Source organism: Oryctolagus cuniculus, chromosome 4 (genome assembly GCF_964237555.1).
Source record: "Oryctolagus cuniculus chromosome 4, mOryCun1.1, whole genome shotgun sequence".
Taxonomy (NCBI): Eukaryota; Metazoa; Chordata; class Mammalia; order Lagomorpha; family Leporidae; genus Oryctolagus; species Oryctolagus cuniculus.
Window position 1 is genome coordinate 59,544,652 of NC_091435.1, and position 26,187 is coordinate 59,570,838.

Here is a 26,187-nt window from a genome sequence, read left to right on the forward strand (position 1 = left end):
AGATATATCTAGGATAACAAATATATAGGATACTGTTTCTCTCCACGATAAAAGTAAAAACTGGCATTTTGCACAAAAGCATGTTATTTTTTTCACAAATTATAATACTGACTATTTTTTAAATATACTAGCATTAAATGTTTTTCTGGATCATTATTAAAATTATTCCCTCCTCTTTACTTATGGGCCATAAATTACTCTTATTCATAGAAAAGAAAATTACTTTCTAGGACAGATTAATATTTCAATGTCATATAGCAAGATACCTAATGGTCTCATATGAATAACAATGTGATATCCTTTTTTGAACTTAAATTTTAAAAAAAAGTGTGTTGCAATGTATTTAGCAACTTTTTTTTAGTAGCATGTATTTCTTTTGTAATGTTTATTTTCTACAATGGGTTTTTGTGGATTCAGCTTACATTTATAAAATACCATTTGAACTAAGAATTAGAGGGGATGAGGACCATGTTGTTGTCTGTGTCCCAACTGCTCCATTTCCGATCCAACCATGCTCATGGCCTGGGAAAGCAGGAGAAGTTGGCCCAAGTGGCCCAAGTGCATGGGCCCCTGCACCCATGTGTGAGACCTGGAAGAATCCCCTTGCTCCTGGCTTCAGTTTGGCCCACATCCAGCTGTTGTAGCTATTTGAGGAGTGAACCAGCAGATAGAAGACCTCTTTGTCTCTCTTTCTCTCTGTAATTCTGCCTCTCAAATAAGTAAATAAATCTTTAAAAAAAGAAGAATTAGAGGGGATGGGGCCAACATTGTTGTGTAGTGAGTAAAGCCACCATCTGCAACACCAGCATCCCATATAGATGCTGGTTCATTTCCCAGCTGCTCCACTCTGGTCCTGTTTCTTGCTAATGGCCTGTGGAAAGTGGTGGAAGATGGCACAAGCAGGAAGAGCTCCTGGCTCTGAGCTGGCCCAGCCCTGGCTGTTGGGACCCATCTAAGCAGTGAACCAATGGGTGGAAGATCTCTTGTTCTCTGGCTCTTCCTCTCTCATTAACTGTTTCAAATAACTCTTTAAAACAAAGAATTAAAGGGTTAAAATTATTTATACTAATGATAGGGGACAAATATCTGCATTACATTTATGTGAAAAAAGGTTTCATTTATTCTAATAGTTTTTCAACTTTGTATTTTATGTGTATATATAAATAATAATGGGAAATATTATAAATAATTTCTTTGTCATAAGTTTTGAAAATATGGGGAAAATATATTCCACAGTGCAAGAAAATGTGGCACTCCAAACAATACTATTATAGGATTCAGAGATTTTTTTAACCACAAATTGGTTTAGTTAGGTGATTGGTTATATGATAATTCTGTGTACATTTGAATACCTGGAATAGTAACCTGACGACATGAAGTTGTTTATTATACTTACCTTGTCTATACTCATTTTAACTGTAGAAGTACAAATATCCAAGAAATGTTTGATTATAGTGACCTGGAAAATGATATTTTTTTCTAAAGTTGGTTGAATTTCTAAAGCCATTTCCTTCATGTGAGGCAAAAATGAATTCTATAAATGTATGTATTCATATTATTTGCAGTGACATCATAATAGGGTAATTGGTATTCCATACAATGGGAATTAAGGGACATCAGCCATATTTGGAAAAGAAGAAAAGAACATATTTACAATTTGATGAAAATAGCATAGTGTTAATGAATTAGCAAACGTAAAAACTATGTAACAAAGCTTACTTCTATTTCCTTCACTAACAGAAATAGGGTAGAATTTAAGAAGGAGAGGTAAACACTGGGCTAGGAAACTATATGAACACATGTAACTTTGTAAATGATATTAGGACACTACACTCAGAAAATTCATCCTACAGTGTCAAATGAATTAATAGATACAATTTCAGAATACCTGTCCATGATCTTAACAAAATCATAATAAAAGGAAGCATGCTATAACCCTAATGATAGGTAAATGTTTTCAAAATGAAGGGAAGAATAGAAGACAGAAATGCCAGTTAGATCAGTTAGATTCTGAGAAAAATTTAGAATAGATTATATGTTTATGAAAGCTTCATTAGCATAATTTTAGACTTGTGGTTTCAGAGGACCAAAAATATGAGCAATATTGAAGGTTTAATAGATTGTCATATAAGTGAATAAAGAATAATAGTTGCCTAAAGCTAAACAAATGCAGATTCCACTATGTATTCAGTAATGTTTGGGAACTCTGAATAGGTGAATCTTCATCTAACAATATCAGATTGAAGAATGTCAAATGAATGGCGTGTGGACTTGGAGACCCTGCTGTCTATAAAAAAAGAGGGAGTTCAGAGTGCTTATAGCAAGAAAAGCCTCAAGGTAGATGTTTACTACTTCTAGATCCCTAGTGCATGGTCGACATTCTTGGGTAAATAATATCGACTCTGAAATGACCGTGTTAACAGTCACACATTATCAGTCTAATAGCCTCAATATGTTTGAGATGCTAACATATCTTCCAGAGTTAGCAAGTTATCTTCTCAAACTCCACAATATTTTTGAATAAAAAATAAAAATAAAGTACATTATACACAGATGACCAATATAGCACATTTAGAGATTTATAATTCTCAAAATTTATTGCAGCAAATAATCTAATGTATTTTAATTTGAAATAAAATATACAACTGATGGATATGGATTTGTGATCAAGTTTGTTCATGAATTGTGGTGATTAAGAAATATGGATTAACATTATATATTCATGTAATTTATTAGGTTTATATGAACTATTTAAACCATTGGAAGGTTTTTTTTTTGTTGTTAGAATTATAGATTATCATAGTCTGGTACTATAAGTTATGATTACAAATATGATCATATTAGATGAATTAAAAGCAAACATGAAAACCACATGAAAAAGATCACACTTTAATGATAAAGTGGGATTTATCTCAGAAACCCAAGGGTGGTTTAACATTTACAAATCAACAAATAGAATGAAAAACAAAAACCATATGGTCATCTCAATAGATGCAGAGAAGTTATTTGATAAGATTCAACATCCCTACATGATAAAAAAAAAATCCACAAATTAGGTATAGAAGGAACATTCCTCAAAATTACAAAGGCTATGTATCACAAGCCAACAGCCAATATCATACTGAATGGGGAAAAGCTGAAAACATTTCCCTCAGATCTGGAACAAGACAAGGACGTCCACTTTCACCACTCTTATTCAATATAGTACTAGATTGTTTAGTAAGAGCAATTAGGGAGGAGGAGAAAGAAATAAAGGGCTTCAGAATTGGAAAAGAGGAAGTCACCTTATCTATGTTTGCAGATGACATGATATTATATGTGAAAAAACCTAAACACTCCACCAAAAAGCTGTTAGAACTGATGATTCAATTCAGTAAATTTGTAGGTTACAAAATAGACATACAAAAAAACAGTGCTTTTTTAAAACGCTGATGATGAACTCATTGAAAGAGAAATCAAGAAAAAATCCCATCCACAGTACCCACAGAAGACATCAAATATTTAGGAATAAATTTAAGCAAAGAAGTGAAAGATCTCTACAATGAAAATTATAAAATATTTATGAAAGAAATCATCAAGGACATACACCCAAAAGGAAAGATACTCCTTGCTCATGAATTGGAAGAGTCAATATCAATAGTCTTTTTACTACCTAAAGCAATCTATAAATTCAATGGAATCCTTATCAAAATATTGATGGCACTCTTTACAGAATTAGAATAAACAATTCTGAAATTCATGTGGATAACAGACTCCAAATTGCCAAAACCATCCTGAGCAAGAAACATAAAGCTCAAGTCATCGCAATACCTGACTTCAAAGAATACTACAAAGCTATAGTAATTAAAAGAGTTTGATATTGCTGGCGCCATGGCTCACTAGGCTAATCCTCTGCCTGCGGAGCTAGTACTCCGGGTTCTAGTCCTGGTTGGGGTGCCGGTTCTGTCCCGGTTGCTCCTCTTCCAGTCCAGCTCTCTGCTGTGGTCCGGGAAGGCAGTGGAGGATGGCCCAAGTGCTTGGGCCCTGCACCCACATGGGACCAGGAGGAAACACCTGCCTCCTAGCTTCGGATTGGTGCAGCGCCAGCTGTGGTGGCCATTTGTGGAGTGAACCAATGAAAGGAAGACCTTTCTCTCTGTCTCTCTCTCTCACTGTCTAACTGCCTAACTCAGCCATCAGAAGTGGAGCAGTCAGGATTGGAATCAGTCCCCTATGGGATGCCCGCACTTGTGGCAGCCGCTTTACCAGCTATACCAACAGTGCCGGCCTCCAGGCAACTAATTTTTGAAAAAAGTACTCAGACCATACAATGGAGTAAGGATAATCTCTTCAACAAATGGTGCTGGCAAAAGAATGAAATGAGGTCCATCTCTTTCACCATATACAAAAATCAACTCAACATAGATCCAAGACCTAAATATAAAACCTGAGAATATGAAGTTACTGGAAGAAAACGTAGAGGAAAAACTCCAAGTAATTGATGTAAGGGAATGACTTTGTGTATAAGAACCCCAAAACACAGGCAGCAAAAGCAAAACTAAACAAATGGGACTATAGCAATCTCAGAAGTTTTTGCACATCAAAGGAAATGATAAATAGAGTGAAGAGATATCCAACAGAATGGGAAAAAACAGTTGCAAGCTACCTATTTAAAAGATTATATTCCGAATATATCAGCACCCTAAAAATCTCAACAACAACAAAAACAAATCCATTTAAGAAATGAGCAAAGGACGTCAATAAACACTTCCCATAAGAATACAAATGGCCAAAAGATGTATGAAAATATATTCATTATCACTAGCCATTAGGGAAATGCAAATCAAAACCACAATGACATATCACCTCACCCTTGTCAGAATGGCAAAAACTCAAAACACAAACAGTAACAAGTGCTGGCGACAATGTGAAGAAAGAAAAACACATATATGCTGTTAATGGGAATGTAAATTAGCGTATCACCTATGGAAGAGTGTGGACATTTCTTTAAAAGCTAAAAATAGGTTGCCATGTGATCCAGCAAGCCCACTACTGGTATACATCCAAAAGATATGAACACACTGTATTAAAGAGATATTTGGACCACCATGTGTATAGCAGCACTGTTCACAATAGCCAAAATTTGGAGTTCACAAAGGTGTCCATCATCAGATGAATGGATAAAAATATTGTGGTATATATACACAATGGAATGTTATTCAGCTAGAAAAAAGAATGAAATTCTACTATTTGCAGCAAGATGAATGCCACTGGAGGATGTCATGTTGAGTGAAATAAGCCAGACACAGAAAGACAAATACTGCATGTTCTCCCTTCTGTGTAGGAGCTAAAGCTGAAAGGAACGAGGGAGGGAAGGAGGGGAAGAGGGAAGAAGGGAAGGAAAGAAAGACCTGTGTGTATCAGTATGGTGCAAATGTAGTTTTTTGAAAATTTGTTTTACAGCTTTGTAAAACCAATGGTCAATAATGTTATGCTACTATACTTTTAAAGATCTGTGATTAGTTTCTAATTCACTGCATATGGGTGAAATGGTCATTTTTCCATTCAATTATTGTTTATAGCCATTTATATTCCCACTAAACTATGGTCTTTTGCTTTTTACTTGTTAAATTTCTTATTGGGTAAAGTATTAGATAAAGTATTCAGCCTTTTTATTGTAATGTAAATTCAAACTGTTATCTCAAAAACAAAAAAGGAAAGGTGAAGATAGGAGGGTGGGCAGGGAAAAAGGAGTAGTAGGGGGGAGGGAGGAAGGGTATCATTATGTTCTTAGAATTGTTTCTACAAATCATATCGAATCTGTTAAAAACTAGAATTAAAACAAAGTGGCTACAAAAATATTTATGGATACTTAATAATTAGATAAATACATGATACTGATTCTTTTAACATCTGGGAAGTTGTCTGTATTGTAATTGGAGTCTCACAAGGAATGGGTGAGGGCATAAAAATATTTTCAAAAAATCATGGCTAAATTGTTCTAAGAGTATAAATTATAATGAAAATTTAAATCTACAGTTAAAAGAAGTTTGGCAAGCACTAAGGCAAGGAAATAAAGAAAAGTTATGCCAAGTCTGGCATAACTATTAAATGGTTAAAACCATTAGTAAAGAGAAAACCTTAAAAATAATGAGTAAATAAGTATGCGTTTTATATATAGGGGAACAAAATAAGAACCCCAGCAGCAGACATTGTAAGAAGCAAGCAAGCCAGAATACAAAGATCAATAAACTACTGAGAAAAAGAAAATAAAGTTATATCAGCCTAGAATCCTATCCTAACAAACACGAGAACAAAGTGAAGGGTTCTTTATACAACAGATAACTGAGATAAAACTTATGATGTTCTTTTAGTTCCTCTAGAGAGAAATTTGTAACTTACACAAAGACATAAATAGCATGTGACATGGAAAATAGGTAGGGGCTGGTGTTGTGGTGCAGCAGATTAAGCCACCACCAGCAATACTGGCTTCCCATATGGGAGCTAGTTTGAGTCCCAACTTTTCCAATGCAATCTGAATTCCAGTGCAGCTCCCTGCTAAACAGCCTGGGAAGGCAGCAGAAGATGGCCCAATATTGGGCCAAGGCCACCCACATGGGACACCTAGATGCAGTTAGAGTTTCCTGGCTTCTCTCTAGCCCAGCCCTAGCTATTGCAGCCATTTGGGGAGTGAACCAGGGGATAGAAGAACTCCCTCTCTCTCTTTCTCTCTCTCTCTCTCTCTGTAATTCTGCCTTTTCAATAAATAAATATAAAAAAAAAAAGACAAAAATACACATGTAACTGTGAAAACATTTTCTGATTTTTAATCTATTTAAAGAACTACTTAAATTGTGATGTATTAAGGAATTTATGACAAATGTAGAATTTAATTGTATGGCAATGCTAGCCCCAATGATGGGTGTAAGAAAATTATAGAATTTTTAGGTCTTTCTGTTACATATGAAGTAGTATAATGTTATTTGAATATAGGCTAAAAGTATGCAGTCAATTCTATATCAACAATTAAAAATTAACAAAACAAGGAATGATGGTTAATAATCCATAGTGAACATGAATAGTGAACATGAAATGAAGCCAACATAAGTCAGTAAGTCAAAAAGAAGTAGAAAAATAATAATAGCAGAACATTTATATTTAGAGATATTATCAAATTTGATTTTTTACAAAGCAAGATCCCTGCATAAACTCTCTATAAGAACCTCATGTTGGGGCTGGAGCTGTGGCATGGTGGGCAAGGCAGCCGCCTGCCATGTCAGCATCCCATATAGGCGCCGATTTGAGTCCTGGCTGGTCCACTTCTGATCCAGCTCTCTGCTGTGGCCTGGGAAAGCAGTAGAGGATGGCCCAAGTCCTTGGGCCCTTGCACCCACGTGGGAGACCCAGAAGAAGCTCCTGGATCCTGGCTTCAGATCAGAGCAGCTCCGGCTGTTGCGGCCAACTGGGGACTGAATCAGTGGATGAAAGATCTCTCTCTCTCTCTCTCTCTCTCTCTCTCTCTCTGTGTGTGTGTCTCTGTGTGTGTGTGTTTCTTTCTCTCTCTGCCTTTCCTTCTCACTGTGTAACTCTGACTTTCAAATAAATAAATAAATCGAAAAAAAAAAAAAAAAGAACCTCATTTTGGTCCAGTTGTCCTGATGAAATTTTGACTAGTGATGTAAAAGGTAACCATAGTTTTCATGAATTGGTTCAGCAAATAAATTCTTACCTTGGGAGATACGTAATGGAGTAATTTTGGGGTGAATTTTGTTTAAACTTTTTATCAACAATTTGAGTGAAGGCAAAAAGATAATGTAGTGTAAGATGAAATAAATTCAGATTTGAAATTGCCCATTGAAACACTGGGTATAACCAAAGTGGATTATTTTAAGAACAAGAACAAAGTTGTAAAATATAGTTGTGTGGCAGATAAAAGCTAATTTAGGAGAATATCATTGACAATCTTGGTAAGCTGCATTGAAAATACTGATATATGTTGAATGTATCATGTTGTCTTGAGTTGGATCTTGAAACATATATTACATGTTAGTGGAAAATAGTGACATCTGAATAAAGCCTACAGTTTATAGTATTAATATCAGTGTTTAATGTCTTAGTTTTCATAAATGCACCATGGCTACCTAAGATGTCCATTTAAAGTAGAATACGTTAAGGAATATGATCTCTCTCTCATATTATATTTAGAATTCTTTTAAAATTGCTTCAAAATTAAAAGGCTTAAACATTTATTTGTTTTTTTTTTATTTTTATTTTTTATTTTTTTGACAGGCAGAGTGGACAGTGAGAGAGAGAGACAGAGAGAAAGGTCTTCCTTTGCCATTGGTTCACCCTCCAATGGCCACTGCGGCCGGCGTGCTGCGGTCGGCACACCGCGCTGATCCGACGGCAGGAGCCAGGAGCCAGGTGCTTTTCCTGGTCTCCCAGGGGGTGCAGGGCCCAAGAACTTGGGACATCCTCCACTGCACTCCCTGGCCACAGCAGAGAGCTGGCCTGGAAGAGGGGCAACCGGGACAGAATCCGGTGCCCCGACTGGGACTAGAACCCAGTGTGCCGGTGCCGCATGGTGGAGGATTAGCCTAGTGAGCCGCGGCACCAGCCAAAAATATATTTCAATGAAGTATGGTGGCATGTTAGACGTTTAGGAAATGGGTATTTCAAAGTTCTCACACTTTTTGGTAAAGATAGAGGTACATGGAGAACTGAACTAGGTAATGATAATTGAGATAAATAAAACTTGGGATTTTCCATAGAGTGTTACGTTTATTTTCATAACAATCACTATAGCTGACAATTTATATCATCATTTTTGCAGATGAAGTTAATTCATCTGCTCAGAGCCAAGAAGTTGCAGATAGGGGCTATAAATTGGTGTCTGTGTAACTGCAAGAGCAGGATTTTTCCATAATATGTGGTAACCTCTAGTGCTATGATTTCAGTTTTCTGCACTATTCTTATATTTTAAGTTATGTTACTTTGTTAAGATTTTTTTATTTATTTATTTGGAGATAGAATTACAGACAGTGAGAGGGAGAGACAGAGAGAGAGGTCTTCTGTCCGCTGGTCCACTCCTCGGAAGGTCGCAACGGCCAGAGCTATGCCGATCCGAAGCCAGGAGCCGGGAGCTTATTCCCAGTCTCCCATGCGGGTGCAGGGACCCAAGCACTAGGACCATCTTCTCCTGCTTTCTCAGGCCATTAGCAGAGAGCTGGATGTGAAGAGGAGCAGCTGGGACTAGAACCAGCGCCCATATGGAATGTCGGTGCCGCAGGCGGAGGATTAACCTACTGCACCACAGCACGGCCCCGGTTATGTTACTTTTAACGTGGATACTCAAAAGTAGAGTACATTGTAACACTCAAGATAGTAAAAGGGTCAGGAAACAATGCAGTTTAGTCCCTAATTTGTAAAAAGGAAAAAAAGACTGTTGTCTTAAAAAAAATGGTAGTTATACAAATGTATGCTAGTCATTATCAATATACAAGTTTGTTTTTAATTCAGAAATAATCCAAATGCATTTTACAGAAAAAGGCATATTTCACCATAAGAAAAAAATATGCTTTATTATTGAGTTGTTTGGTAATAAAATGAGCTGTCTTTTGAAATCATGCTAGTGGTATTATTCAAGTAGAGACAGGATGCCTTTTCTGGGGGAGATCTATGGTTCTTTTTTAAATTTTTTTTATTTAGTAAATATAAATTTCCAAAGTACAGTTTATGGATTACAATGGCTCCCCCCCCATAATTTCCCTCCCAATCGCACCCTCCCATCCCCCACTCCCTCTCCCATTCCATTCACATCAAGATTCATTTTCAATTCTCTTTATATACAGAAGATTGATTTAGTATATATTAAGTAAAGATTACATCAGTTTGCACCCACACAGAAACACAAAGTGTAAAATACTGTTTCAGTACTAGTTATAGCATTACTTCACATTGGACAACACATTAAGGACAGATCCCACATGAGGAGTAAGTACGTAGTGTCTCCTGTTGGTGACTTAACAATTTGACGCTCTTGTTTATGGCGTCAGTAATCTCCCTAGGCTCTAGTCATGAGTTGCCAAGACTATGGAAGCCTTTTGAGTTTGGTGATTTGATCTTATTCCAACAGGGTCATAGTCAAAGTGGAAGTTCTTTCCTCCCTTCAGAGAAAAGTACCTCCTTCTTTGATGGCCCATTCTTTCCACTGGGATCTCACTCGCAGAGATCTTTCATTTAGGTTTTTTTTTTTTGTTGTTTTTTTTTTTTTTTTTTTTTTTTTTTTTTTTTTCCAGAGTGTCTTGGCTTTCCATGCCTAAAATACTCTCATGGGCTCTTCAGCCATATCCGAATGCCTTAAGGGCTGATTCTGAGACCAGAGTGCTATTTAGGATATCTGCCATTCTATGAGTCTGCTGTGTATCCCGCTTCCCATGATGAATCGTTCTCTCCCTTTTTGATTCTATCTGTTAGTATTAGCAGACACTAGTCTTGTTTGTGTGATCCCTTTGACTCTTAGACCTATCAGTGTAATCAATTGTGAACCAAAATTGATCACTTGGACTAGTGAGATGGCATTAGTACATGCCACCTTGATGGGATTGTATTGGAATCCCCTGGCACATTTCTAACTCCACCATTTGGAGCAAGTCTGATTGAGCATGTCACAAATCGTACATCTCCTCCCTCTCTTTTCCCACTCTTATATTTAACAGGGATCACTTTTCAGTTAAAATTTAAACACCTAAGAATAATTGTTAATTACAGAGTTCAACCAAAAGTGCTAGAACAAAAAAAATACTAAAATGGATAAAGTATTACATTGTACATCAACAGTCAGGACAAGAGCTTATCAAGTCACTGTTTCTCATAGTGTCCATTTCACATCAACAGGTTTCCCCTTTGGTGCTCAGTTAGTTGTTGCCAATCAGGGAGAACATATGATATTTGTCCCTTTGGGACTGGCTTAATTCACTCAGCATAATGATCTATGGTTCTACAGAGAAATAACTCATGCAAAGACATGGTGGCATGAAATGCATTGAATGTTTAGGAAGCAGAAAAATGTCAGTGTATAGTAGGAGCACATAATCTGGTACCCAGGGAAATTGCTTGGGAATTTTTGCTATAGAAAATGAAAGACAAACATACTGGCATTTTATCTAAATCCTGCTATTATGATAGAAATGATGTTATAGTTTTACTAAGTGGTCACTTGAAATGTTTTGAGGTATTTTTTAAGATTTACTTATTTATGTATTTCAAAATCAGTGTTAGAGAGAGAGAGAGAGAGAGAGGTCTTCCATCCAATGGTTCACTCCCCAACTGGCCTCAATGGTTGGAGGTGCACGGATAGGAAGCCAGGAGCCAGGAGCCTCCCCTGGGTCTCCCATGAGGGTGCAGGGGCACAAGGACTTGGGCCATCCTCCACTGTCTTCCCATGGCCATAGCAGAGCATAGAATCAGACATGGAATGGCCAGGACCCCAGCCGTGACACAAACTGGCACCTCTATGGGATGTCTACAATGCAGGCAGCGGCTTTAGCTGCTACGCCACAGCACCTGCTCCTGTGATTCTATTTTTAAAATTGACAGCAGTCTACTAGCTCGTTTGCAAAGAAAAGGAGAATTAAGCATGAAACAAACAAACAAAAACAATTATTATTTATAAGCTATGAAGCATAATATATTTTATAAAACTAATAGACTTTTTACAAAGGTAAATATCAAGTACTACATATGGGACAAGTTTACTGAAAAAGTAAGTTTACTGAAAAAATATACCTCACAGTTCTGTTCCAATGCCACCTCATTTCTGGTAGAAAGTCATGCTATTCTTCATTTGTTAAGCCAAAATGAGTACAAAATATAAATATTTTTCTAGGGAAACCACAGGGAAGCAGCAGTGTTTAGTTCTTTTAATACTAAATTATTTTCAATAATTTATTCCTTTGGTCTAAGATTCTGATCTTTCAGAGGGATAAGGGGAGGGATACAGGCCTCTGAGCCTTTATTAGTAATTGACCTTTTACTGTAAATGAAGTCTCTGAAGGCAGTTTTACTAAAGTAGGCTGGAGGCAGAAGCTGATGTTGCTGGAAGGCTGAATTGTAGGATAAAATGAGAATCATTGAGTAAGAAAGATGAGGATGGGTAAGAAAGAGGAAATCTGATGGAGACTCATGCAAATGCACTAAGTATGTGCCTTGTATAGACCTGTTGGTTATTATTCAACTGTGTGACAGCCTACAAAATTACAATTCGAGTTAATATTATCCTTAAGGGAAATGTGAGTATTATCACCCCTAATTCTTTCTAAGGACGTATTGAACATATATTACACATATCGCATATACTGCACATACTGGTCTTGTAAAAAGGCAAATCCAGTAATTACATGTCATACATATCCTATTTTGAGATGTACCATTTATGTATACTTTCAGTGACAGATAAAATTGGATATATTTACAGTGAACAACATGATGCTTTAAAGTACATATACCTTGTAGAATGACTAAATTGAGCTAAGTAACATATGTATTACATTACATACTTAACATTTTTGGTGATGATAACACTTTACATTCACTCTATATGTGTTTCAAGAATGCAATATATTGGTGCCAGGTTCTAGAACCGGGTGCTCCTCTTCCAGTCCAGCTCTCTGCTGTGGCCTGGGAGGGTGGTGGAGGATGGCCCAGGTGCTTGGGACCTGCATCCACATGGGAGACCAGGAGGAAGCACCTGGCTCCTGGCTTCGGATAGGTGTGGCTCTGGCTGTGGTGGCCATTTGGTGGGTGAACCAATGGAGGGAAGAACTTTCTCTCTGTATCTCTCTCTCACTGTCTAACTCTATTTGTCAAATAAATAAATAAATAAATAAATGCAATAAATTATTAACTGTAGTCACATTTTATTGCAACATTGTTAACAAAACCCAAGATATAGAGTCAACCTGAGCATCCATTAATGGATGAATGAATGTGGGATAACTGGCATATATACACAATAGATTATTCAGACGTAAAAAATATAGGAAATCCTATAATTTCCTTCATTATGGAGAATCCTGGAGAACATTACATAAGGTGCAAAAATCAGGCACAGAAAGCAAATATAATCTCATTATATGTGGAATCTAAGAAAACTGATCTCATAGAATTAAGACTAGAATGGTTGTTACCGGTGGTTGGATTGGTAAGAGGAGGAGGGGACTGAGGAGATGTTGGTCAAAGGGAAGTGCTGTGGAAATAAGAGTTAATTCCGGACAAGTTGTTTTATAATTGGACAGAAGAAGTCAGATTTTCCTTCTATAAAACATATTCAAGTAACAGCAAATAGAAATCTAGTATTGATCTTATCATAGCTATGATGGTTAATTTTATCTCTCAAGTTAGCTGGACTGTGGTGCTCAGATGAGTGGTCAAAAACCAAAAAGATGTTGCTGTGAAGGTATTATAAGGATGTGATTAATATTAACACAGGAAGAGTGAAAAAAGCAGATTACTGTGTGTGGGCTTCATTCATCCAGTTGAAGGCCTGAAGAAAAGATTGTGGTCCCTCAGGCAAGGGGATTCTCACTTCAGACTGCAGCATTGCTCTTTCCTGGGGCGCCAGCTGCTGGCCTGCCCTGCAGATTCCACATTTTCCAAACCCCACAATCACATAAGCCAATTCCTTAAAATCTCTCTTTTTAGAAAAATACACATGCACACACGCACACACACACACAATTTGTTCTGCTTCTCTGGAGAAACCTAATATGATACTACTAGACAGACATCATTACTTGCATGGTGCTTAGTTGCAAGCATAATGTCACTGCATATACATCTTCTGTACAATGAATCTGACATAGCTGCTGACTAATCACATGACATAATACCTGAGGAACTGAGTCCCCCTTATTAAGTGACAATCGTAGTATTTGTATTATTACATAAGCGTTAATTTTCATTTGTTATGATATTCCTTCTTGTGCTTTTTGTTCTACTATTTAATATTTACTCCAAATTATTGCAGCCTAATAAAATAATTATTTCCAGTTGACCCCAATACCAGTCCCTACAGAAAAATTTAATTTCTAATTTTAGTTTCTGTGTATTTTAATCAGCAGACAAAAAGAAGTTGTTGTAGAACTTTGATTCTTAATATTTTGGTCTCTCATTCTAAGAAAATGTATACACATATACCACCAAACATCATTTTGGGGTTAATATTTTCCATCAATTTCAATTTAATAAAAATCATATGTTAACTCATGAAATCATCACAATGACATAAAACATTAAGTATCTATCACATTTGACTGATGAAGAAATTAGGATGTCTAGTACTGAGATGTTAGGTAACTTGGCCAGGCCAAGGTCACCCAGCTACCATGTGGCAGAACCAGGTGTCAAGTGATGGTAGCCTTGACTACAGAATCTGTGCTCTTACTTCTTCATTATCATGTTTTAGGAATCTTTCCTCATTATTGCAACACTCTATAAAAATCATATGTGAAATATTACATTATTTTTGCACAAGTTATTGAATGAATACTTAAGTTTTGAATCCATATGCCTGAAAGCACTAAGGTCACCCCACCATCCAACCTTGCTGTCACCTCTAGGGTGGAGCAGCAGGACTCGGACAGCAGCCGAGAAGAAACTTATTGTTATGATATTATGTTTTCTCATTTGGTTAACATCATTTTATATTAGTTAAATCTAACAGTTTAATCTGGCTTCTGATTCAGTTAAATTGATAAATTGATTCTTTTTTTTTTTTTTTTTTTTTTTTGCCAGGCAGAGTGGACAGTGAGAGAGACAGAGAGAAAGGTCTTCCTTTACCATTGGTTCACCCTCCAATGGCCGCCGCGGCCGGTGCACCACGCTGATCCGATGGCAGGAGCCAGGTATTTCTCCTGGTCTCCCAGGGGGTGCAGGGCCCAAGCACTTGGGCCATCCTCCACTGCACTCCCGGGCCACAGCAGAGAGCTGGCCTGGAAGAGGGGCAACCGGGACAGAATCCGGCGCCCCCGACCAGGACTAGAACCCAGTGTGCCGGCGCCGCAAGGTGGAGGATTAGCCTAGTGAGCCGCAGCGCCGGCCAAATTTATTCTTGATGTAAGCTTTCTCCATGCACTGTTAAATTAAACAAGTTGAACAGGTTCATAAGATAGTAGTGAAATCTTCCATTAGTCTGTCAGTGTGTATGCACATTTGGAGCAGTGAGTCAGGGAGTACCCCAAGTTTTTTTGCGTTTATCTTCTTGTATATTCTTGTGCTTATCATCACATCCCTTACTACAAAATGTGGAAAAGCTACTCTAATTGTTTTTTATTTTATTTGAAAAGGAGAAAGAGGAGAGGGAGAAGGAGAGGGAGAAAGATAGAGAGAGAGAGAGAATCTTTCATCTTCCAGGAGCTGGAAACTCAGTTCAGGTCTCCAACAAGGATGTAGGGAAGGAACTACTTGGGTCATGACCTTCAGCTTTCCAAAGTGAGTACTAGCATAAAGCTGGAATCAGAAATGGAACTAGGACTTGAGCTCAGGGTCTCCAATAATGAGATATAGGAATACTAAGCGGAACTCCTCTACTGCTGTGCCAAACCCTCAGTTCTAAAAAACTCTCCTTTCCTTTAAGGTGAAGTCTTCATGGCAAATTTTTAGGGGTACATTGAAAAATTGTAGCTAGAGCTATCTTGGACATCAATATTTTTCCCTATTTGGAGACTTTCAGGAGACAGTAGATGATATGCTTAGCTATTTGAAAATACTCTGCACAAAGTTTTCAAATATAAGCCCCACAAATTACCCTTCTCATTTCTAACTTGCTTTTTAAGTGATATGTTAATTAGTATTTTTATCATGTTACTTTGTATACACTTAGTGAAACATCACATTGTCCCCTCTAAACAAACATATTTATGAAAATCTACTTTGATGATTACTTTGTTTAGAATTAAATAGCGTTTAATTTCCTTTTTCTCTGCAAAAATAATGAGAAAAAGCAGGAGTTGTCTTAAAATTTACTTGCTGTGAAAAAAAAATAAAATACTATGCAAAATATCATGGGTATAATAATGCAAATTGCTAAGGCTGATACAGTTTTCACAAAACCAAATGATTCTCTAGCCTGTCCTCTCCCAGATGGAGCAGGCAGTAAGTTCCTCTCAGAGGAACTAAAACAGTATTTTGCCAATTATTGCTTTCTGTGTTTCATTTAATTTCCTAAAATCTAATTCAATAAAGACAGTCAAGTTATCCTTCAAATTCAAGTTTTAAAAACAATAATTATGCATAATGTTAAAATTGTTTATAGGTTGAATCATGAATATATTATTAATATCTTAACTTTCTCTAATTTTTCTTTCCCTTGAACTTATATTACCTTCCTAGAAAGAAATATATACCACTCCACAAGTATAAAAACTTTTTGAAGTTAAATGCCCTGATTCATAAATTGTTCTTATCAAGAGCACTAACACCTACAGAGTATCTAACAAACACAAATCTATTTTGATTTTGATATGAAATTTATAACATAAACTCCATAGAACAATTCAAAACCAGGAACAATTATATTTTTATTTAAAAATGTTCAGCTAATAGAGACTATCAGTTTGGAAGATATAACACTATTCATTCTCTATTATAGCTATGTATATACTTGCCTATTTATGGCAGATTTATGTTGTGTGTTTGGGAAAATAATGTTTAAAATGTTACTTTAGGTTAAGAAAATTATTTATCCATTTCTTATATGTGTGCTTGAACTTAATGAATACTACACATTTCTGTGAACAGATAAAATAGATGTTACTGGTGTGCTTTTCCTTTCAAAAGACTTTAAACAGAAAATATCAATCTCTCACAGAAATGACATTTTACCAAAATGCTTGATCTTTCATGACATGCCATCTGGCTCTCATAGTAGGTGTAATTTACCAAATTGGTTTGAAGGCATTTCAGGAAAGTACAGGAACCATGGTCTGCATTACTGATGGATTTATCCAGGTACTTGATAGTCCATTAGGAGAATGATTCATCTGAAAGCCAGTCGACCAATATGCACATGGTACCCGAAACACACAACTAATATAAGAAGCAACCAGACCAGACAGCTGCTACCTACTAAACGTCTGCCTGTGACCATATAATGATGCCTCAACAAGATTATATTTTCTACTTTAAACATTGCTATTTTCTTTTGAAGAGATGAGTGTCACCGACACTGTTATTAGAAAGTAGCTACAGAATATACAAGTCAGTGAGAGGGGGCACAGGGGAGGATGAAAAGGATGTATTAAATACAAATAAGAATATTCGACGTAAGGAATCAAAATTCCCTCCCTTGTCTTAGATGATATTTTTATAAATCTTAAATCACAAATCTCTAAATAGGAATGATTTCCTTTGTCCTTCTCCATATTTCACTTCCTAGATGTTTCACATAGAATCTCAGATTTTTACTTTGATAATATCCCATCATCACATTATATGATCATGTAGCCCTACAAATATAATTAGTGGTATTTTCCTCATAATGTGCATTAAGGCTAAAATATCTATTCATGATCAATGGTGAATACATTCTAAAAACAATATAAATACTCTCAAATTTTTCTGTTGAAATAACAATGTAAAATAGCATGGATATATCTATCACACCTTTTGTTGTCACCTGCTCCTTTGCTTTTATTACATGGTCTGTGGAAATGACATTGCCTTAATCTTTAGTGTGGGGAGCAATCCGGACTAGACTAAGTTACTCGAATTAAGACTTATTCTATACATCTGCTCTCCCACAATATGGCGCTGGGAGAGAAGTAAACAGCTTCCGCACAGCTGCCTCCAGTTCAACTAATAAATTGTAGGACTTGCTCCTGATTGGAGAGCAGCGTACTCGGCGTGTGGGCAGCCGAGTTAGGATTGGCGGAGGAGGACTATAAAGGAGGAGAGACACGGCATGCACCAGGAACATCTATGGGGAACATCTAAGGGAACCCGTGCAGCCCCCGAGAAAGCCGGCCGGCGGTGTGCCGCTCCCCTGCGGAAGTGGGGAATGTGGCCAGGGGGAACTGCCCTTCCACGGAGGTGGAAGGGATAGTAGCCAACCCGGGAAGAACCAGCAGCAAACCCGGGGAGGGCCGAGCAGACGAAAGAACAGCGCAGGGTCCTGTGTCGTTCCTCCACGAAGAGGGGGAGCGACATTTAGTTTATCTAATGAGGCAAAACTTTTATGTTTCAGTGCTCTGTTTAAATAGTGCCACAGCTTTGAAGCCCATCTGATGAAATCCTCTTGTATGTTCTCATGGCCATTGTTCTTATAAGAAGTCAGCCATATATGTCTATAGACTTGCGTGCGTGTGTGTATGCAGAATAGTCTTTCCTACTTGAGATACTGATACTCCTTGTAAATTCATCCTCAGTTGAAAATACTGTAGTTAAAAAGGCATTTACCACATGTAATTTATCCAATATTGTAGCTTAGCAACACTGTACACTGTAGAGTATCTGCCCTCCTGATTGTGTGGCTCACTGCCCTACCAACAACTGTGAGATAATATCATACCACACATACCACAAAGGTCTCAGAAACCAAGATTCACTTGATTTCTACTGAGTGGGTATCACATTGGCAACACAATAAAGTCAAAAGAATGCACATAAGTCAACCATTGTCATTTGGGGACCATCTATTTTAAGGCTCAAGATCATGAATGGTTTATTTTTGAATTTGTACATCATAATTCCTGCTACATGGTGGACTTGAAATTATTTCTCAATTAATTTTAATAAATGGAGGATTCTTACACAGCACTTGACACTACTTCCAAAAGAAGAAAAAAAAAAAACAATAGCTTTTAGAGTTAAAAAGAATTGCCCCAAAGTACTGACTTAAAATTTTATTCTTAGAAATCATTTTGACTTTAGAAAAAGTCAAATTGTGTTTCAGACATTTTATTAAAATCTCTTTAAGCATGGTATCAAATACAGACTTACCAGACTCATTAGCAATTTTCCTGAAGCAATGCCTTCTTATGTCCCTGCTTGATTACTCCTCCAGTGGTCACAGCAGTGTGAAACACAGCTCTGTTTTTCAGTAATTCTCCCAAAGTGCAGGCTTGCCCTTTATGATGCAAATTAAAATCTGTGTATCAAAAATTCAGATAATTATCTTGAAGACCAAAAAATAATTATCTTCTATTAAATGCAGACATTGACCTCTGATCCATTTGAAACAATTCTCTGCAGTCAACTTAATGTATATGGCTCCTAGTTTCCTACTGTACACAGGAACTTTAGCATGGTAAGGGCAAACAGATGGACAGATAATTGATCATTTTTAAATCATACACCAAAAAAGGGCTAGAGTGTCTCTAAGAAAAAATATGATGGTACAAATATCTAATTGTTTTTTAATTATTAGACATCAGGGAAGGTCTTAGAAGGCCATATGGATCCCCTTTAGGCAGCCAGTTTCCACAAAGCTGATAACATGGAAAATATATACAAGGGGGAAAGCCAGTTCTGAGACAGTGGTAGGCAAGTTTAATTTAATGGATATTTATGGAAAAACCTATGCCAGGACATTATATTGTACTAGGGTTAAAACCGAGCAAAACAGGAAAAAATCCCTTCCTTCAGGGAGTAGACATCCAAGAGGAACTTGATTATAAAATGTGATTTACATTATAGGCAACTTCAATTTCCTCATAAACCTATTGCTGTCCCATCTTTTGAAAAACTGGCTGTTACTGAATTCTAAGGAATTAACAGTCAGGGGTAATTAAGGTACCCATGCTTCCTGGCACAACATAGCCACCTCTGGATACGCATTTCCACCTGTGGCCTTAGTTCGTGGTTCTTTGTGTGATAGCATGGGATGCAAATGCCAATAGACCTCAGTAGATTGTATGCACTCTGAAAACCAACTCCAACAGTTATAGACTGATCTGGCAGACCAACCTTCCCAAAAGATGCCTTCTAACACTTGAACATGCAGTTTTCTAGATGTCTTCCCCTTTTCACGTTGTAAACACAAGCCTTCTGTCAAACACCAGTGTTCAGTAATGAGCATCCTTCCCCAGTCAGTACTTACTCGTATCGCAGAACATGACAGTGGGTCTCCAAACACTGATTTACCAGCCAAACTCTTTCCGAAGAACACAGGATGTTAACCCTGACAATTGGCTGGTTTTCTCTTATGCTAAATAAACACTAAACAAAGATACGTTGTACTTCAGAATTGAACACACCATCATTAGTGGTTAAACTATCATTAGTGGCACTTAACATTAAGAAAAAAAATACACTGAACAACATTTTTTTCAAAAAAACATTTATTAATTTATTTGAAAATCAAGATTTACAGCGAGAGAAGGAGTCAGAGAGAGAGAGAGAGAGAGATCTATCAGTTGGTTCATTCCCCAGTTGGCCTCAATGACCTGGGCTGGTTCAGGGCAAACCCAGGAGCGAGGAGCTCCATCTGGGCCTCAGCAGAGATTCAGGAGTCTAAGTATTTGGGCCGACTCTGCTGCTTTTCCTAGAATATTAGCAGGGAGCTGGATCAGATGTGCAGCAGCCAGGACAGGAACTGACATTCATGCAGGGTGCCAACATCGCAGGTGGCAACTTTACCCACTATGCCACAACACAGGCGCCAAACAACTTTCTTATTAACAATTATTCCAAGAAGGAATTCTGTATGTGCAAGACTAAGTGAGGAAAACATTTGCTTTTCAATATAGTGTGGGTTAAACTGATTTAACTCTTTCAGAGGTCACTGAAAGATTCGTTTATGTGAGATCTGGCAAACAATATTGATGAATATGGTTAACATTAAAGTATTGTACCAATGCCATCTCACTGTTCCAGGTGATCAGTTTCAGTTCACAGTTGGTCATGGTGAAGGGACTGGGAGTCAAAGGGAGCACATAGACAAGTCTAGTACCTGCTAACGCTAACTGATGGAGTAAATAAAGGGGAGAGTGATCCAACATGGGAAGTGAGATACTCAGCAGACTCATAGAATGGCAGATGTCCTAAATAGCACTCTGGCCTCAGAATCAGCCCTAAAGGCATTCGGAGCTGGCTGAAAAGCTCATGAGAGTATTTCAGGCATGGAAAGCCAAGACACTCTGGCAAAAGATCTCTGCGAGTGAGATCCCAGTGGAAAGAACAGGCCATCAAAGAAGGAGGTACCTTTCTCTGAAGGGAGGAGAGAACCTCCACTTTGACTATGAGCTTGTCTAAACAAGATAAGAATTGGAGAACTCAGAGGGCTTCCATAGCCTTGGAAACTCATGACTGGAGCATAGGGAGATTACTGATGCCATAGACAGGAGTGTCAATTGGTAAAGTCAACAACAGGAGTCACTGTGCACTTACTCCTCATGCAGGATCTCTATCCTTAATGTGCTGTACATTGAGATTTAATGCTATAACGAGTACTCAAACAATATATTTCACTTTGTGTTTCTATGGTGGTGCAAACTGTTGAAATCTTTACTTAATGCATACTAAACGGATCCTCTGTAAAAAAAAATAAAAAAAAAAAAAGAAATTATCAATTCCCAACTTGACTCTCACTGGGATTAAACATGACAATAGGTCTGCTCTGATTTCATCATCATTTAAAAAAATCATCTATTATTTTTCACTTTATGTTTCTGTGTGGGAGCAAACTGTTGAAATCCATACTTAATGTATACTAAGCTGATCTTCTGTATATTAAGATAATCGAAAATGAATCTTGATGTGAATGGAAGGGGAGAGGGAGTGGGAAAGGGGAGGGTTGTGGGTGGGAGGGACGGTATGGGGGGAAAGCCATTGTAATCCATAAGTCGTAATTTGGAAATTTATATGCATTAAATAAAAGTTTAAAAAAAAAATTAAAGTATTGTATAGTTCAGAGATATCATTTTAAATGTTCTTACCACAAAAAAATAATAACTATCCTGGGAAGGATAAGAAAATTACTGTGATTTAATTCATACCATATGCGTGTTTCAACATATCACTTTGTACCTCATAAAAATCTAAAAATTGATGAAAAACTAAAGATACAGATACCACTGTGGAAATTTGCATAACTACTTAAACTTCCTATATCTCAGGATTCCTTGCACCTACCTTTGGAACACAGCTAACCTTATAGACATCTTGATCTGCTTAGAAATTTTTCTCCTTTTTATTAGATTTTAATGTCTTAGTGTAACACTGACTATGAGAAATATAATGCAGGTCACAAACAACTTGATGCTCTAGAATCCACAATACAAAAAGAAAAAAATTAATTTAAAAACATATTTTTGCTTAGCAATTTTATTCAAAATGTTATCATTTCAGCAGGTGTTCATTATAAAGATTATCAATGAGATATTTTACCTTTTCTTTTTTTTTTTGGTACCACCTTTTCAAATTCTAGCATCAGTTTTATACTAACAGCACATGTTTCAAACTAGCCACATTCTAAGTGTTCAATGGCCCCAGGTCACTAGTGAGTAATACATTGAATAGCACAATCTTATGCAGTTAAGACTATATCTGAGTCAATGGTTAGTATTGTGCACAGGACAAGTTTTGGGTGCACACCAGGGTCTAAAAATAGTGCGTTACAATAATGAAAGACATTTGTCATCCACTGTATGATTCAGAACCATGCTGTGATGATTTATCACATCATCCCACTATACTGTTTTAAGTCATGTCCCAGAGGTAAGCAATTGCCTTTTGCTTACCTGTAGAGGAAGCCTATTACTTTTTTAATACTAAGTCATTTAGCAAAAAGACTTTAAAGCATGAATAATTCTAAATTTTCTTTTCTGAACAAATAAGACAACAGATGTCAAAGTTTTAGAATCTCAATCCTCTTTTTGAACTAATAATAACATAAAGTAACAAAATACTAGTCAATATTTTAAAAATCATAGTCTAAGGTGACTAAATTAGGATTAGTAGGTGCCTGGGAGGGGATGTGATCCTGGGGTTAACAGCAATGGACATGAAGGAATATTGTGCAGCAACTCAAATATTTTCATACAGCTCAAAACAAGCAACAAGGGCAAGTGTTTGGTGCAGCAGTTAATGCTTCTGCTTGGGATGTTAGTATTCCATACTGAAATTTCTGGTTAGAGTCCTGGTTGCTATGATGCTGATTCATGTCCCTGCTAATATGCAGTCTGGAAGGTGGCAGATGATAACACAAGTACTTGGGTGTCTGTCACCCTTGTGGGAAACCTAAATAAAAATCTGTGCTCCTGGGATAGGCTTGGCTCAGCCGTGGCTACTGTAGATACTTGGGAAGTGAACCAGTGGATGGAAAATCTCTGTCTCTCTGCCTTTCAAATAAAATGAAAATAAATAAGTAAAAATTTTAGGAGTAGCAATAATAATATGGATATACAATCAACAAGTAATCACACTGTGCTCTTAAATGTGCATTATATTGTTTGTATATTATATATACATGAGAGTACGTATTACTTTATGGATATCAATATAGATAATTCAATAAATCCCAAAGCAAGGAACATAAAACAAAACAAATATAGAAGTGATATAAGCAGAAACAATAAATTCATAAGGCAGAAATAAATCAAAATATATTATTTATAGTGAAAAGACATGAAAAAAAATCCCTCCAGTTAGAGGACAAATACTCCCTGACAAGTTTTTTCAAATTCTCACAATTTGCAAATTTATTAAAGACTCACCCAAACAATGGATGAAATGAATTGGGAAAACGATGTAAAAGTTAGATAAGAGAAATAACCAAATGCTAGAGGTTAAGGTCACTTTGTAATAAAAGGTCAAATCATTAATATATTTAACAACTTGGAACTTGATTGGATCTAATAATCATCAAAATTTAAACAGGATGATCAAAAACTATTTAGAGCAGTCAGGAAAAATGAGCAAGATTATGAAAATCATGGGAGATTTTAGCATAATGTTCTAGTAATGACAATCTAGGTCATAAAAATTACTCATAGAGTGTTTTTAATATTTATTTTATTTATTTGAAAGACGAGTTACAGAGAGGTAGATCACAGAGAGAGAGAGAGAGAGAGAGAGAGAGAGGTCTTCCATCTGCTGGCTCACTCCCCAAATGGCCACAATGGCTGAGCTGATCTCAAGAAAAGAGCTTCTTCCGCGTCTCCCATGTGGGTGCAGGACCCTAAGGACTTGGGCCATCTCTTGCAGCTTTCCCAGGCCATTAGCAGGGACCTGGATGGGAAGCAGAGCAGCCGGTACTCCAACTGGTGCCCATATGGGATGCTGGCACTGCAGGCCAGGGTTTTAACCCACTGAGCCACAGTGTGGGCCCCAAAATAGAGATCTTAATAATATGACATCATACCTGAAACAATCAATATCTTTAGATATTTACACCTAAAACAAGTGAAGAAATACTCATTCTTTTCTGCTGCCAGGAATCATTTATGATAATTTATCACAGTCTAAACCTTAAAAATTGTGCACATAAAGAAATATTATCAAGTTCACACATGGCGCTTGCTGAGGAAGGTGGCTGCTGCTTTGTCTTCTACTGTGATGTCTACAGCAAACACAAAGCAGTCCAAGCTAAAGAAAGGGAGTAAACATATGACCTACCATGAGCTGCATAAAATCCAAAAGAAGATTCAAGACCACCACCTAAAATTGAGGAATGAGGCTAAAAAAAATGTCACATGAATCTGAGGTAAGACCCAGGAGTTCCAAACAGTGCTCCTTGTAAGGAGACTCTTCTTCAGGAAGTTGAGCTAAGGAAACAATGGCTGGAAGAACTAAAACAGCAGTAGAAATTTGACAAGCAAAAAGAACAAGAGAGGGGCCGACACCATGGTGCAGTAGGTTAATCTTCCACCTGCGGCGCTGGCATCCCATGTGGGCACTGGTTCTAGTCCCAGCTCCTCCTCTTCCAGTCCAGCTCTCTGCTACAGCCTGGGAAAGCAGTGGAAGACAGCCCAGGTCCTTGGGCCCCTGCACCCATGTGGGAAGACCTGAAAGAATTTCCTGGCTCCTGGCTTGGGTCGGCGCAGCTCTGGCCATTGCAGCCATTTGGGGAGTGAATCAATGGAAGGAAGACCTTTCTCTCTGTCTCTCCCTCTCACTTTCTATGGCTCTACCTCTCAAATAAATAAATAAAATCCTTAAAAAATTTTTAAAAAAGAACAAGAGAAGAAAGGAAAATTTGGAATCAATCCTAGTGCTAGGCCATCTGACAGGGAAACTAGGAAGGAGGCATTTGGACAGTGCAATGCTAAGAACAAAGACAAGTCAGGCAAACAGAATACAAAGAAGTTATATTGTTAGGAGTTTAAAAGGTGATTGAATTCTCAGATGTTTGCTGTGTTGGATGCCAGAGAGCCTCTCGGATGCAGATGTCCTCAGGTGGAAGAGGCCATTGTCCAGAGCCAACAGAGAAGTATGGCATTTGTATTAAATAAATCAGATCTGGCTGAACTATTTGAAGAAAGAGTTGCCAACGGTGGTGTTCAGAGCCTCAACAAATCTGAAGAACAAAGGGAATGTAACTGGGCTAAATAAGAACCCTCCTCCATTCAAAAATAAAATTTGCTTTGGGAAAGGTGACCTGTGGAGACTTCCTGAAGAATTACAGAAAACTCAATTCAAAGCTATTCGGGTTGGAGTAGTTGGTTTCCCAAATGTGGGGAAATGTAGCATCATTAATAGTTCAAAGCAAGAATAATTGTGGAATGTTGGTGTATCCATGGGACTTACAAGGACTGTACAGGTTGTCCCTTTAGACAAGCAGATGACAAACACAGATTGCCCAAACCTCATTGTGTCCCCACTTAATTCCTCCAACTGCCCTTGCTCTGTGAACTCCAGCAAGTATCAAAGCAGTGAAGCCACTGGAGGCCATCCTGTCCCAGGCTGACACGAAACAGGTAATACTGAAATAAACTTTGGGCCAGCACTGTGGCATAGCAGTAGCACTGCCGCCTGCAGTGCCAGCATCCCATGTGGGCGCCAGTTTGAGTTCCGGCTGCTCCACTTCCAATGTAGCTCTCTGCTATGGCCTGGGAAAGCAGTAGAAGATGGCCCAAATCCTTGAGCCCCTGCACCCACATGGGAGACCCAGAGGAGGCTCCTGTCACCTGGCTTCAGATCGGCACAGCTCTGGTTGTTGCAGCCAACTGGGGAGTGAACCAGTGAATGGAAGACCTTTGTCTCTATCTACCT

The 26,187-nt window shown here is 37.6% G+C and overlaps 1 pseudogene; it reads left to right on the forward strand.

The window, feature by feature from the left end:
- The first annotated feature begins 24,555 nt into the window (after positions 1 to 24,555).
- LOC138849519 (guanine nucleotide-binding protein-like 3 pseudogene) lies at positions 24,556 to 25,907 on the forward strand (annotated as a pseudogene).
- Positions 25,908 to 26,187: the final 280 nt, after the last annotated feature.